This window comes from Pagrus pagrus, assembly GCF_965226575.1.
Source record: "Pagrus pagrus genome assembly, chromosome: 3".
Taxonomy (NCBI): Eukaryota; Metazoa; Chordata; class Actinopteri; order Spariformes; family Sparidae; genus Pagrus; species Pagrus pagrus.
Window position 1 is genome coordinate 36056639 of NC_140187.1, and position 15588 is coordinate 36072226.

Sequence of the window (15588 nt, forward strand, 5' to 3'; positions counted from 1 at the left end):
GGTTCGTGCCTTTCCATCTGATGTTTGGAAGAGTCCCCAGGCTGCCAGTCGACCTCATGTTCAGGAACGTGTTTCGTGATGTGACTGTGTGTGACTATGATGTGTATGTGAAGTCCCTTTTGGAAGATCTGCACTGTGCCATGGCCCTTGCTCAGGAGAACTGTACAGCAGAGCAGAAACATCAGTGCGATCAGTACAACAAACGGGTCAAAGGTCAGTCTCTGTCTGTCGGGGATCGGGTGTTGCTGGTGAACAAAGGTGTCACAGGGAAGCGCAAGCTTGCTGATAAGTGGAGACCCTCTGTCTGCACTGTGGTTGCTGCAAAACCTGCTTCACATATCTACCGTATCAGAGATCAGGACGGACGTGAGCGTGTTGTCCATCGAAACTTACTACTCCAGGTCAACTTTTTGCCCCTGAATGACACTCTGTGTGATGTTGTTTCACTGTCCACACCTGCCCCTAGTGTAGCTGATGTCCCCTTTCTATCTGGTTGGCATGATACTGACGTGGCTGCATCAGACACTGTGGCTGCAGCAGCTGGACCGTCCCTTGCTGGTTCCCTCTTAAATGTAAGTGAGTGGGAGAATGGCCGCACCGCCTCATGGGTGCACGAGCAATCCTCTATTGATGAGTCCCCTGCCCAGGACGGTCTGTTGGCCCCTCCCCCTCCTGCCTCTCTGATATCAGCTGCTCCCACTGGTGTCATAGACCCCCCGTCTGCTAGTGTCCTAGACCAACCACGGGCTTTTCCAGCTCTCCTGCCATGCCCACCTCCTGCCTGTTCAGGTTCATTTCAGAGAACAAGTGTAGAGGATGGACTCACCTCACGGTTTGGCAGAGTCATCAGACCTGTGTGTCGTCTCATTGAGTCCATGACACAGCTTGACACCTTGTTAGGGTCTGAGCAGAATTCCACTGCTGTTATTCATGTGTGATGTGTAAGATTCATTATCATATGTGAGGCTACCTGGTACACATGTAGTATGTATATATTTGGAATGTTCATCCTTGGTCTATTTTTATTTTTTTAATTTCTTTTGATGTGGTGGCCTCCACTTGCATAACCTTTTTTTATGGTCATAGGAACACATTGTTGGCCTGTTTGTGTGGTGTATAAGGCACTTCATTTTGTCTATGGAGTATTTTGAGTTTTGCTAGGCGCAGAGTGAATCTCTGAATCTCCTATCCTTTTGATGGGAAGCTTATGTTGCTGACTGTATATGTTTGATATATATATTTGGGCCTGTTTTTGAACATGTGTTTTGTTATGCTGCTCAGAATTTTGTGTAATTCTAGGGGGGTGAGTGTAACAGAGGTTATGCTGTATATAATGTAATCACACAAAATTGTTGTTTCTATCTACCTGACTGTTGTTCCTTCTCGGGCAGAACTTCCTGTGTGCCCCTGCATTTCTTCTGGGGCGACCCCATGTCTGTACAAATTGTTCATTTCCCAGAATGCTCTCCCTCTTGGCCTTGTGCTCTGTGGGAGAGGTGAGTGTTTTCTTCTGTTCCGGATCCATTGAGGTTTCATTTGGCCTCCATTTTATGTTTTTTTAGAGTTTTAATATATTCACGCTATGTTTCTCCCTGTAGGGGCTCGGGTGATGTCTGAGAGGATGTAATGATTGTTTTATTGTCATCTCTGTCAGGTATGTTCCGTGTTTTAAACTTGAGCTAAGTTAGCTAGCCTAAGCGCTCTTGGCCTTGTGCTCTGTGGGAGAGGGGCTCGGGTGATGTCTGAGAGGATGTAATGATTGTTTTATTGTCATCTCTGTCAGGAATAAAGCCGTTTTCGAGAACAGGAGCATTGTGGTTCACTGAATGAAACTACACAACGCAGAAGTTACTCACCGGTTACACATGCAGGACCCTTGTTGAGGACGTAGCATCATGCATGCAGGACCCTTGTTGAGGACGTAGCATCATGCATGGACCCTTGTTGAGGATGTAGCATCATGCATGGACCCTTGTGAAGCAATGCCAAGAATTAGCACTGAGTTCCAGTCCATCTTGATTTACTAGTGGGAAGTTGCCTGTCATAAATATTTTTCTTTTTTTTTGTCAAATAAGGCATCTGTTAATTACAGTAAAGATTTTATTCTTCATCTAGAATGGTTAGACACCTTAAGCTGTTCATTTTTAATTGATTCTGTTGATTTTATTTCATTAATGTTTTAATTGCATTCTTAAAAGTGCACTAGTTTAGAGGACTGGTTTAAATGTTGTAATTGCACTGTTTCAGAGTGTAGGTTTGTAAGATTTTATTTGAGAAGTGACCATGTTACCAGATCTATGTTGGATGTGGTGTATAATGTGTTATACTGTGTATTTGTTGTTTACCAGTCATACCAACCTTTCAGTAGTATGATACACATTTGGATATTTTTCTTTAAAAAAATATACTTAGTCTTACTTTAAATACCTTTTGCTGGAAATATATCTTTAATTTACTGTTAGTACAAATTCTAATTTAGTACACTATAATGCACTTTTACTATTAATGCCGTACTTGTACATTCAGGTTTTTTTCCCCATTTAAATAGAGGTATACATAATCCTTACACCACTGCTCAAAGCTTAAGAGGTTGTTTCTATCCTGACCCTCTCCCCAAAGTTGTATTGAGCATGTTTGTGTGTGTTAAATGTTGAATATCGGAGTACTGTCTGTTTGTTCTTTTTATGTCAGTCATGCCAATGTTAAATTTATGGCTGCCCCATAAAAGATTGGGCAATTCAATCCACAATAGTAGTGGATTTACTTAGATGGTTCTTGTTTGTTGAACTGTTTAAAATGAAAAATAAACCGTTTAATTGCATTGTAATTTAGTTGTGTGATATGTGATAAATATATATTAAATGCATAGAGTATTGGTTAAATTTATTTGGTAACATTTATCAAAAGAAAACTGGCAATGATTACCTAATTTTAGTGAGTAATGTAATGTAATGTAATGCAACCAAGTAAATTAAAATGTCAAGCACAAGAAAATTAAGATCTACTAATTTACTTCATAACAGCAAATACTACAGATATATAAAATTTGCTTAAAATTTTGAGGAAAATGATATTCCTGCCTATGAAAAACAAGTAGACTTTACTTAATTTGTTTAAATAAATATAACTTAAAACTTGGATGTAATTAAGTAAATGTTACTTAATATCTTCACAACTGTTATGTTTTATGGTAAGTAAAATTTACTTGATACTGGCATGTGAGTGTTACTTGATATTGCAGCATTAAATTTTACTTAAATCATTTGCGTGCAAATACTTACAATATATTTTTTAAGTAAATCTTATGAGTTATTTTTTTCAGTGCAGGCAAATCTGAGACAGATAATAGGAAAGCTAGTTTAGGACAGCTAACTAACTAAGCAGCAATTAGTGGTTACTCTGGTAATATGCCTCCCTCATGTTTGGAGTATATGACTGCAACAGGTGGCCAGTTCCCCCATATTGCACCTTTAAGGCCATTTAAGTCGGTCTTATTGTCTAGTCTGGCCTGTTGCATGGTTCTTGCAGCAGCCTTTGTGGGCACACATAACTGCAGCCAGCTAGTTGTTTCCCCTTGCTCCAGTCTTTATGCTAAGTTACTGTAAGCTAATTTCCTTTTGAAAACAGCTTTGTAATTAACGCACACATATGGGAGTGGTTTCAATGTTCTCATCTAACTCTTAGCAAGTAAGTGATTTATCACATTTCTCAAAATGTTGAACTGTTGTTTTCAGAGAGAAAAAAGACAAAGAGAAATTAGCCCCTTTTTTGCTTTTAATGACAATCAACAGTGTGAAGACAGACATGAAAAGTTGGGAGAAAGCTTATAGAGAGAATACGGAACATAGGCCCTCGGCTAGAATTGAACATGTGACATACACCGATCTGGCATAACATTATGACCATCTGCCTAATATTGTGAAGGTTCCCCTTGTGCAGCCAAAACAGCTCTGACCTGTCAAGACATGGACTTAAGACCTCTGAGGGTGTCCTGTGGTGTGTGGCACCAGGGTGTTTTATAGTGGATCCTCTGGGTCCTGTATGTTGGGGGGTGGGGCCTCCATGGATCAGACCTGCTCCAGCACATCTTACAGATGCTCGATCAGATTGGGATCTGGGGAATTTGGAGGTCCGGTCAACACCCTGGGCCCTTTATTATGTTTCTCGAGCCTGTGAGCAGTGTTTGTGGCGTGTCAGGGCACATTGTTCTGCTGGGACACATGAATGTCAGCACCCAAGGTTTCCCAGCAGAACATCGCATTGTGATGAGATGATCAATGTTATTTACATCACCTGTCAGTGGCTTTAATGTTGTGGCTGATCGGTGTAAATGTCAGATGACAGGTCATGCTGAGGGACAAGGGATCCCTCAGCATGTCAGGGATTTCCTGTCTGTTCGAAAACAGACAGGAAATCAAATCAGCACATGTGTTTTTGTGTCCACAAACCTGATCTCTGACATCCCCAATTTTGGGGAATGTCAGAGAAATGTCTGAAATAGAGTTATTTAAACCCAGAACTGTGTTTGTCTTTAGCATGAAATCACTGAGGGAGAACTCAAGTGTTGACTGGTCCAAGCCTGAAATGAAATACTGTTTGTTTGTCATTCGCGGACAATTATGTCCCAAGAGAAACCCAAAAAGAGTAATGGAAACCAGAAGTGTAATTTATGTGAATATGTTCTTTTCCAAAGTAGCAGGGAAAATATTTCATACCTTTTTAATTTCAGACTCAGAGTCTGAATGTCAACTTAATTATCAAGCTTCCAGCTGGCTGCGTGTAAATGTAATGAATGAGATGTTCAATTCAAACCTTACCCCAGCATCTGAAATGTTACAGCTGTACTTCCACAATCAGTCATCATTTAAGGCTACATTTTCACTAATGCTATATCGTAGGCAACTTGACTTGTTTCAGTTTCACACGTTCACACATTACCTTAATGACTGTGAGGACACACCCACACAGAGTTTAAAGCCTGCAGCTCCCCTCCACTTAGTTAGAACTGAACTGAACTCTTGGATGAGAGGTGAAACGTCTTCAAGAAACTGAAACAAGTCCAGTTGCCTACAATATAGCACTCAGTATTACCACGGCTGAGAACCTTCATCAGCATTTTCACTAATGCTTCACTAATGGAGGATTTGTAGATCTTACTTTCAATCACATTTATGGTCTGTCAGCCAGTACTCTTCTGCTCTCTGGTATTTAAACAGAAAACACACAGATGTGATAGGGTCTGGAATGCAGCGCTGGTTTAGGAGGAATGTCTTTCACCTTAAAAAGCATAGGAATGCATGGCCTGCTATTTGAGCCCCATTCCACAGGAGAAATAATCCTACCAAAACACTTGGTATGGGGCCCAACCACCTTCCCAGCACTTGTCTAATGTCTATTGACTCTAGTCAGTCGTTAGATCCTGTGTGGTCTTGACCACACTGATCGGTAGCACTTTATAATAACCATCTTCAATAAATGGTTCATTTATAGTTAAAGCTGGGGCCAGTAAGTTGGAAAAACCGTCAAGGCCAGGCTAGATTTTGAAAGCATCCAGCCAGTAAACCCCGCCCCCTGCCTCTCTCCAAAGCCACTCCCCCCAAACCATGAACGCGCACTGTCCAACAAGTCTGAGTCCTCACGAAAGCTGGGAAGAAGAGTGTATCAGTGCATCATTTTCATCACAACATCTAACAACAAGTAGCTACCTCATGTCTCATTCACCTGTAAGTAAACACCTAATATTATCAAATTGAACATAAACAACCAACATAGCCGTTGCTAGCACTGATAGCTGTCACGCTAGCTTTGTTAGCATTCAGACATTGTTTTGAAAGTGTATTTGGAAGTTGTAACTCATTGCTGGTAAGCTAGCAGCAGCTGGCTATGGTAACATTAGAAATGGTGTTGGGACCAGCCACATGGTTCTGACGTCGGATCGGCCCGCGTGCAGCTCAATGCTTTGATGCAGCTTCCTTGCACTATAAAGCCTGATAAACAAAGGAAAGTGCAACAACTCTTAGGTCCAGTAGGTGGCGCCTGCTTGTCACAGCCCCCAGGTTGGAAACTCCCATCTCCCATTAGGCTCGTTCGAGATGAGCCAGGCCTGCGCAGAATCGATCACCGACGACCACCGTACAATGCATGCCGGTTAGATTTGTGTCCGACTTGATCCCGACTTTCTCTGACGTCATTGACGCGCCTGCAACGATAACCTCGCGAGATCAAGGCGGCCGCAGTCTTTAGAGCCAGGCGCCGCAGTTGCTCTCCACCGACTGCAAGACCTCAGGGCATGATGGGAAACGCCTGGCTGTCGCCTGATCAAAGAGCTGATTGGCTCTTAGTTAGACTACGTTCAGTCGACAATTCTTATTTTCTGTGTATTGGTTATATTTAATGTTAGATTATATGAATCTCATGTGCAATGAAGGTTTAATCTGTTAACAGACATATTTTTTGTGGTTGATATACTGTATATAATTACAAATATAAATACATCAATGAATAAAGATTATAAGAAACCTTTGCTGCTTGTCCTCCCCATGTGTAGCCTATATATGTACAGTAGCTGTGAGAACGTTTGGACTGTTAATTCAGTAGTTCAATTTCTTAAATTTAGGGATTGTATGATTTATAAATGACAGTGCCTTTATATAAATCTACTTTGTAGGCAATTCTTGTTCAATAAATTACTTCCAAGGGCTGAAATCTGCCCAGTCGTTCTGACTCTCACCTCAGTCATAACAGTGGCATCGTTAAACAAATAAAAAGTTATGATTGACAAATTTAGACCACAGTGAAAAGTAGTTATCATTTTAGAAAAATCCACTTTGTATGACCTCAAAGTTTGTATTTCTATTTGTTACATTTGTGAGATTAAATATTAAAAATCACACCACATCCCATCTGCCCATTAAGAGGATTAACACAGTGTAATTCATGTGCAAAGTGGAAAAGTAGGGGGATCTCTTCTGCTTCGATTTCATCAGCGATCAAGAACGCATGTGCAGTTTCTTCAGCCATAGCTATCCGAACGTGTTGTGCAAACTACAGATAGCCTACAGGTGGCTCTAACAGGATGTAAATATTTCTGTGACTTCCTGTATATTCTTTGACAGCGGCTGGAAACTGTCCGACTTGACTGCAGCTTTTTGCCACCGCCCCCTGCTGCTGCCGCCTGGTCTCGTCAACCTTCCAGGCGAGGCGCAGTTCATCTCGAACGGGCCTATTGTCTGCGTGCGCACCTGAACGCGTCACATCCGCCGACACCGGAGGAGATAAATACAGCTGCAGACCCTTTTCAACTTCAGTTTTTGAGTTGTTTAGAGTTTTTACGTTAGGTTTTTACGTGGCTTTTGGAGTCTTAGTAGCCCCAGAGTTACGAGTTGCGGGAAGCATCGGCTTCCATATGCAACTACTACTCAGAAGGGGGCCTACAGATGTCTGGACTAATTTTTCCCGTCTAGGCCGCAGTCTTTCATCTTGCCGGATGAGCCAAAACTGCGCCGTGTTCACCGAACACGCTCGGGATCCTGAAAAGATGCTGTGTAACCAGCCTCTCTTTACCTGCCTGCAGAAGGAGGATACTTTAATTTTTCCTCAAGAAAACGGCCGCTTCTGCCCGTTTTCTTATTGCCCGTCGACCACGCTGTCTTAACAGCCAACACAGAAACTGCAACCCGCCTTTAATCCACGCCGAGGAAGCGAGCTGGATTAAGGAAGACACGACTACAAGTGAGGCTTAATTAGTGTCTGGGCAGATACTATAAGTTAGCGTGTATTGTATGCTTTTGAGCTACATTATTGTTTGTGAGTTTGTGGACCGCCGTGTCCCTCTTTTTATTGCTGTTTGTTTCACGTGGTAAAACATGTTTGCTTTCACTTTTCGCTCATTACGAGCTGATTTGAGCCCCTCCACGCCTTGGAGCGTGAGTGTTAGCCTAGCCGCCGCTAAGGGCGTTGGCTCTCTCTCTCTCTCTCTCTCTCTCTCTCTCTCTCTCTCTCTCTCTCTTTAACTAACCCACATGCACATGTACATACATTAGGGGTTACGCATGCACACACGTAATCTTATGAGCGACCTGTTGGAGACTTATGGTTGATGACCTCCCTATAACATAAGATATGTGTGTCTCGTGATATCTCCCTTTTATGGCTTAAGAGACAGAAGCCTCGTGGTAGCACGTCCACCTTTTGTGGGACCGTAGGTCACTTTCCCCTACAAATTCATCTCCTGTGCAATCAAAGTGCACACAAGTCCAACGGTGGTGTAACCATTGCCGTTGTTCAAATCTCGCGCGTTCGTTCAATTGACTAGCTTTAGGTGACGTATTCACGTGCACCATTTTTGGAATTCCAGACATATGATTCAGCAAAATCTAGGTTGCATCCGAAATTCCATACTATACACTACATACTTAATATGTGTACTATCGTTCAACATACTTTTGAGTGAATAACAGTAGTATGCATCTTTTCCGACGCACTGCTTAGTGCGGAAGTGACGCACTTCCTGAGACCCTTGCTGGTCCGATTGGAGACGCGTAATCGTGGTAACCCGTGCAAACCTCACCTCTACCGGCAATCTGCATTCCTACTTTAATACGTCTAATACTAATAATAATTAATAAATAAATTAATAAATGCGAACCGCAGGCGAACTCGTTCTGTGATTCGCAGGCATCTTCGTCACCAGATAATCATGGCATTTCTGGAAAAGGTAAGCAACTGACGTTAACGTTACTCCAACGGATTTTAACCTTAACTGTTAGCCGCAAGTTTGGGTGTAATTTAATGGTTAAGTTTATTAAATATATACAGTATACTGTGTGTGTGTGTGTGTGTGTATCTACTGTAACTTAACGTTATATATACTGTAAGTTATATACAGTCAGTGGCCACTTTATTTGGTAACGTTAACTGTTGCACGTTATAATCTAATTCAGTTCAATACAACAGCTCTGCTATAAACTCTACGAGGTTTATAATGTTTTGGTGACATTGTCAGAAATGTATAAATACAACGAACAGTTATATGTTTATTACTAAGGTCACAGTTGAAGGCGCTGTTGTACTGTACCTCTATAATAATATAATATAACGTTAATATAATGCAGTCCAGTACAACATCACTAACTATGACCTCAGTGCTAAAACATGTTATTTAACACCTCTGACAATTAACAAACAATTAATGTTAAGGCATCATAAAAGTAGACTTTACAGCAGAGCAGCTGTATTAGATTGCATTGTTCAGGTGTACCTCATAAAGTGGCCACTATATTACATACACACAAAAAACTTTGTATTGAACATCTTGTATATGTAATAGGGTTGTCACGATACCAGAATTTCAGTAGTCGATACCAATACCTGTGAATTTCCACGATTCTCGATACTAATTCGATACCACAATTTAAAAAAAAACAACAGAACCCATGTACTTTTAAATTCACCAAATTATTGAAAACTGCTTCAAACTGTCAAGTATTTAACACCACTGTGCTTCAACATCTTTTTGCACAGAATTTAAATTGCAGTACCAGCTGCCAACTGCCAAAAGGTACTTTTAGTTTAAATAACATAACTTAAGAGACTGTCACAGTATCTCATCATGTCACCTTACGTATAATGACGCAGACCGTACCGTTACATTACGTTAAACATCTACATGAGTGAGCGACTGAGCGAGAGTAGAAGCCTGCGCCCCAGCTGACTCTCATGCCCAAATGACGGAACGTAGGCATATTCGGGTTAACGTATGACGTGACACAACAGTGATAGTAAACGGAAACTCACTCGAAACTCACTTGAATTCTCTAAACAAGTCGGGGTGCCTGTCTTTGAGGCGTTTGGCCATGTTTGACGTGCTTCCTCCTTTCGTTTGAAAACTTCTGAGGCACTGTTTGCATGTCGGCTTGTTTGAGTCTAGAATTGCTCCGTATTCATCCGCCTCGAATGCAAAATATTTCCACACGCGACTCTTAGTACCTGTCTTGTCGACGAGCCGACGTGTTGTGCTTTCACTCTCACTTGCTGAAGCAATTTTTTCTAAGACGGCAGGTTTCCTTCTTCAGCGCCGCCGACTGCTCTGTGCTGCTCACACGCGTATACTGCCCCCGTCAGTTCTGCCAAGAATCGACACGGCTCGCCGAGTGAAAAGTTGTATATTCGGTTCTGACGTTACCAGAAAAAAGCAAGTATCGTATTATTTTTTTCATGTCGGCATCGAATTGGTACCGAAGTATCGGTTCTTGTGACAACCCTAATATGTAACTGACATGACATTAAACTGGCATTAGGCCATTTAAATGTATAGTTGAGTAACTGATGCAGGCTAATGAAATTAATCCTGAAATGTCCTACTTGTACTTTTTGAGCCAGCTTGTGTTTAAGTGAAAAGATTGTTAACATAATGATAAGTTAAGAAACATGTTTTATGCTTTTGTGTAAAATGACAAACATACACAGTTTCTTTTAATCCTTTAATTTCTCATATTTTAGAATGTGAGCACCATGACGTACTGCCAGCTGAACACAACAGTGCCTATCATACGGCAGTTTTTGGATGACACAGTTGACCTGCGCCCCAACCTGCGTCTGTCTCGTCTGTCGATTGCTGCCTTAACTGCTGCCCTTCACTTTGATGTAGCCCATGGCTGGGCTAAGGACATTGAAGTGCTGGTATTTGTCTACTGGTTGGCTCATGCTGCATCATATAGGGTTGTCTCCACTGCCTTTGACATCCCAAGGTCCACAATACACGATATCGTGCACAGGACAAGCAGGGCAGTCATCGGGATCCTGGGGCGAACAATCCACTTGCCGAGAGGTGACCAGCTGGAAGAAGTGGGGGCTGGATTCAGTCACCTGGCTGGATGTCCCCCATTCAGTGTCGTGGTTGGGGCAATTGATGGCTGCCACGTAAGAATAAAGCCACCAGCTGCCGATGCCCAGTGTTATTTCAACAGGAAGCTGTTTCCATCTATACAGCTGCAGGACATCTGTGACCATCGAGGCAGATTCCTGGACATCTTCGTTGGCTTCCCTGGCTCAGTGCATGACGCCCGTGTCCTGAAAAACAGCCCAGTATACGTGAGGCAGCTCTACCCACCAGAGGGGAAGTGCATTTTAGGAGATGGAGGATACCCCTGTCTGGCTGCCCCTATGCGTCTGGTGACACCATACCGTGAGCCCGTGCAGAACCCTGCACAGGCTCGGTTCAACCGGAAGCACTCAAGGGCACGGTGCATCATCGAACGGGCATTTGGAATGATGAAGACCCGTTGGCGCTCCATTTTCTTTAAGGCCCTTGAAGTGAGTCCCACATTTGCTGCGGAGGTTGTTGCCTGTTGTGCCATTCTTCACAACATCTGTTTGGACAACGGTGACATTGTTGAGGAAGTCATCATGGAGCCCGCTGACGATGACCATGGCGTTCCTGGCTCTGCTGAAATAACATCTGGGGACACATTAAGGGCCACATTGTGTGCAGCTGTTTCAGCACCTGAGGTTGCAGTACCTGCCCTACAAGAGCATGATTATTGACATTCTAGTAGCAACATTATTGTGTGTGTGTGTGTGTGTGTGTGTATGTATATATATATATATATATATATATATATATATATCTATATATTGTTTATTTATTTAGTACAGTAAATTTTTTTATTGTAATGTGAAATTATTTATTAGTTACTACTTTACTATATTGTTATATAAATTGTAATATACTATAATATAACATGATATAATATAACATAACATAATAGAACATAATATGATATAATATAATATAATGCTGCACGGCCTCAGAAGCAGGAGAGCGAGCCCTCTAATTATTATATGATTATTCTCATTCATTTAATTGAACTGTTTTGTCTGTTTACAATTACTACATTATACTTGTTAATATTGTCAATATTATATTAGTTAACATTGTTATTATAACTACTGCTACTACTTTATTATTATATTTATTTATTAAACTTTACTGGTTACTTGTAATTGTTGTGTAGAAGATAGTTCTCTTTACACTCACTAAATATTCTTAATTTGCAGTTTAACCAAAAAGACCATTAAATTAAAAGAAGTATGTTACTACAGAGGAGAAAACTTAAACATATGCTCAAATACAAGATCCACTACATGCCAAACATTGTACCTAAATAGCCTGAAAGGTAAAGGGAAATGTATTAATTACAAGCAGTTATTTACTAAGGTAAGAAGGTGTAATCAATTAAGTTCAAGATTATTGGTGAATTTAAAACATCTTTAATAAATATCTACAATATACGGAATAATGACAAAAAACTATACACAAAAACTATAATCAAATTTTGAACTGATTAAACTACTGTATTATTGATTTCTAATTAAAAGTTCCATCAATTTTAGGAAACGCTCCTCTCTCTCTTTTGTCTCCCTCTCTCTTCTTTCCTCTCTTTTGATTTTCTCCCTCTCTGCTTTCCTCTCTTTTGATTTTCTCCCTCTCTCTTCTTTCCTCTCTCAATTTTCTCCCTCTCTCTTCTTTCCTCTCTCAATTTTCTCCATCTCTCGTCTTTCTTCTCTTTCTTCCACCTCTCTCAGCTGTCTAGCTTCTCTCTCTTGTGCCTCTCTTTCTCGCTCTTCCTGTCTCTCCTCAACCTCCCTCAAGTACTCCAGGACATCTGCCCTACTTCTTTTCCTCACCGGAGTGTCTTTCTCCTGCCTGCTCTCAGTGTTGGAGGGTGTTGAGGACACAGCAGCATCTGGACTGGCTGAGGCAATAAGGACAGGTGGTGTAATAGACGGCCTGCCGCCTATTGCCCCATCCATGGCATCATACCACTTCCATGATGCTGCTGTAGCCTCACCACTCTCGGTACTAATCCCTGACTGGGGACATTTCAAGTCCTACAAAACATGACAGCAAAAATATCAACCATTAAAATGAGCTTTTCTAGAACTTACTGTTGTGACAACTATTTGACCAACTTACTTTATATTTTTGTTTCAGGTTTTCCCACTTCTTCTTGACCCAGGCAGGGCTCAGCACTCCCTGCAGGCCAGATTCTTTTACAAATGTTCTAAAGCAAACACAATTATGTTCCCAATTAATACAGCAGAGTTTTTCAGATGCAAACGTTTTATGGTGTTTAATCAAGAATACACATTAATGAGAAGGGTGCCTGTAGGGTCCACCAAGTCAAATTTAAGACCTTTTATGACCATTTACACTGCAATTTATGTCCTACTTAATGCATATAAGGGTCAACTTACTCAAAACCTTTCATCGCCGCATTACGTTTGCCTGTAAACAGGCTGTCGTTGGCTGCTCGCCAGTGGATGAGCTTCTTTGTCAGCTCATCTGTCCCTGGGGAATCAATCAAATAAATTTAGCAATAAGCAAAGGAAGAGAGCGATAACCTACAAACGTTAAATCATTTGGGCAAGTTAGTAACGTCCCCTATCCCCTCTCATTTCATTTAACGTTAACACATAACTTACTAACGTTTCTAACGGTAGCCGTTTAATTAACGTTGGCTCCTTAATTAACTCGGTTAACATTACAACCACAACAATGTCATCATAAGTGAAACCTTATACTTAAAGTATCATACATATATCTTACATTTAAATTGAAGCGTTATAAGCGTTTCAGAGCTGGTGGTTTGGTCGCTGTCCGCCATTGTCTGTTTTGTTTCTTTGACTACAACCGCCATCTTGGCTCCTCTTTCTTTGTCTCTGACACACACACACACACACACCCATGCTTGTTTGTTATTTGTGCTTGAGTTTGTCTTAGTTTAGTTTCCTAGTTTAGCTGCTTTGGTTGAGTAATTGATTTGTGTTTATTGAAAGTATTATTGATTTAATCAATTTGCTAACAATAATAAAGTCTATTATATTGTACATAGCAGTTTTCTGTGATTATTTTGTGCATATGTTATGTAACATTTATTGGTTGTGATGGTCTGCTCGGATTCATTTCCTTCACTGTTCCTTTTGTAAATTGTAAATATTTTACAAATATTTACATTTAAAGTGGACCCTTCTTTGAGACTAATTTTGGTCTGGTTATTGGTCCCTGATTTCAGGGTGGTGCCCCGTTTTCAACGATTTGAAGATTAATTTTATTAAATTTTATTTTATTAATTTTAATAATTATTGAAAATAATTATTAATTCCTGATAACCACACCTGCCCTACCATCCATTCCCAACAATGGCAAAGCTAAAACATCAAGATTAGTGACGGGCCTGCTACATGTTTTATTTTTTGTTTCACTCAGTGATTCACAGACAAACGTGAATATTGTATTGGACTCATGATGATATGATGTTTTGCATGTTAGAGCTTCCACGATGAGAGCATAGCTGACTCTGATGACGAAGACACGCCAGAGCGAAGCACATCATCCCATCAGAGGACGACGGGAGGGCAACCAGCAGTGTCCAAGGAAGTGGAGGCAGAGGCCGTGGACATGGGAGGGCGACAGGTCAAGGAGCTGATGTTCATACGAGTAGAAGATCTTCAAGCTCAAAGGATTGCACATGAGCAGGTCAGCATTTAAAGTAGAACATTACTGGTGCTTTTTTTTCCTGATAAACAGCACCTATTTGTGTTTGTACAGTATATTGGCCAGGCATGTAACTTGGACACAAGTGCCCTAATCAGAATCACATTTACTGCCAAGCAGTTTTTCACCATTTGAATTTGTACTATAAACAGTTAGTAGAAAAATGTAAAGAAAGATAAAGTGCTGGTACTTCCAGGAATGTCTAAAGTATTGACCATTGAAAGTGTATATGTTCACAGTATGCTGAGGACAGTCAAGCTCTGTTCCATAAAAATATCTAATCATGTTGCTCATCTGTTGCTTTACAGGCCAGAATTCAAGGACTATGTTTTGAGCAATCACATCAAGTGTTGGAACTCTGTCGTTCTGTATTTATTCCTTGTTTTGCATTATCTAACTTGTTTGAATAAAGTCTTGAAAATGATAAATGCCTTTTCTTTACACTTCCAGCGTAAACAACCCATTACAGTTCTTTCACTTTACGTGATGCACTGATCTCTTGCAACCCTCGCCTACCTGCAGACTGTGCCTTTGTCCAATTGGCAGGGACAGGGATATTGTTTTTCTCAGCGTATTCAAATGCCAATTGACGGCACTTAACACAGATCAGTGTTGGCCAACAGGTTAGGCTGTTGATGTCAGTGCTGTCTCAATCCTCTACTGTTTTGGCAGTGATTGTCCTGTAGAAAGAATGGCACAATTACTTATCGAACAGTAAATACAGCTTTTCAAAGACCTTGAAATTATTTTCAATTCATTATAACACCACAACTTGAGTTGCATTTTATGCAGTGACAAATATTCCTGAAAACAACCAGAAATAGCCTCTGTTACATCAGAATTGGGCCATTTACAGTCATTTCATATTTACCAATTCTACTTTTTTGGAGGTTAGGAAAATGTCACCTTCAGAGTAATTTACATAGTTCTCATTATATTGTTCTATGCATTTTGACAGTAGTGTGTACAAGCTCTCTACTTGCTGGACTTTTCGTTGTACACCTTGGAGTACCTGGCCTAAGAGAAAGGAG

General features: G+C 40.9%; 1 long non-coding RNA gene across 1 annotated transcript; it reads left to right on the top strand.

The window, feature by feature from the left end:
• The first annotated feature begins 7351 nt into the window (after positions 1–7351).
• Positions 7352–14979, top strand: LOC311254310. The gene is made up of 3 exons (XR_014622232.1): positions 7352–7731; positions 14333–14539; positions 14866–14979. It is a non-coding gene; the product is annotated as an uncharacterized lncRNA (long non-coding RNA).
• The last annotated feature ends 609 nt before the right edge of the window (positions 14980–15588 follow it).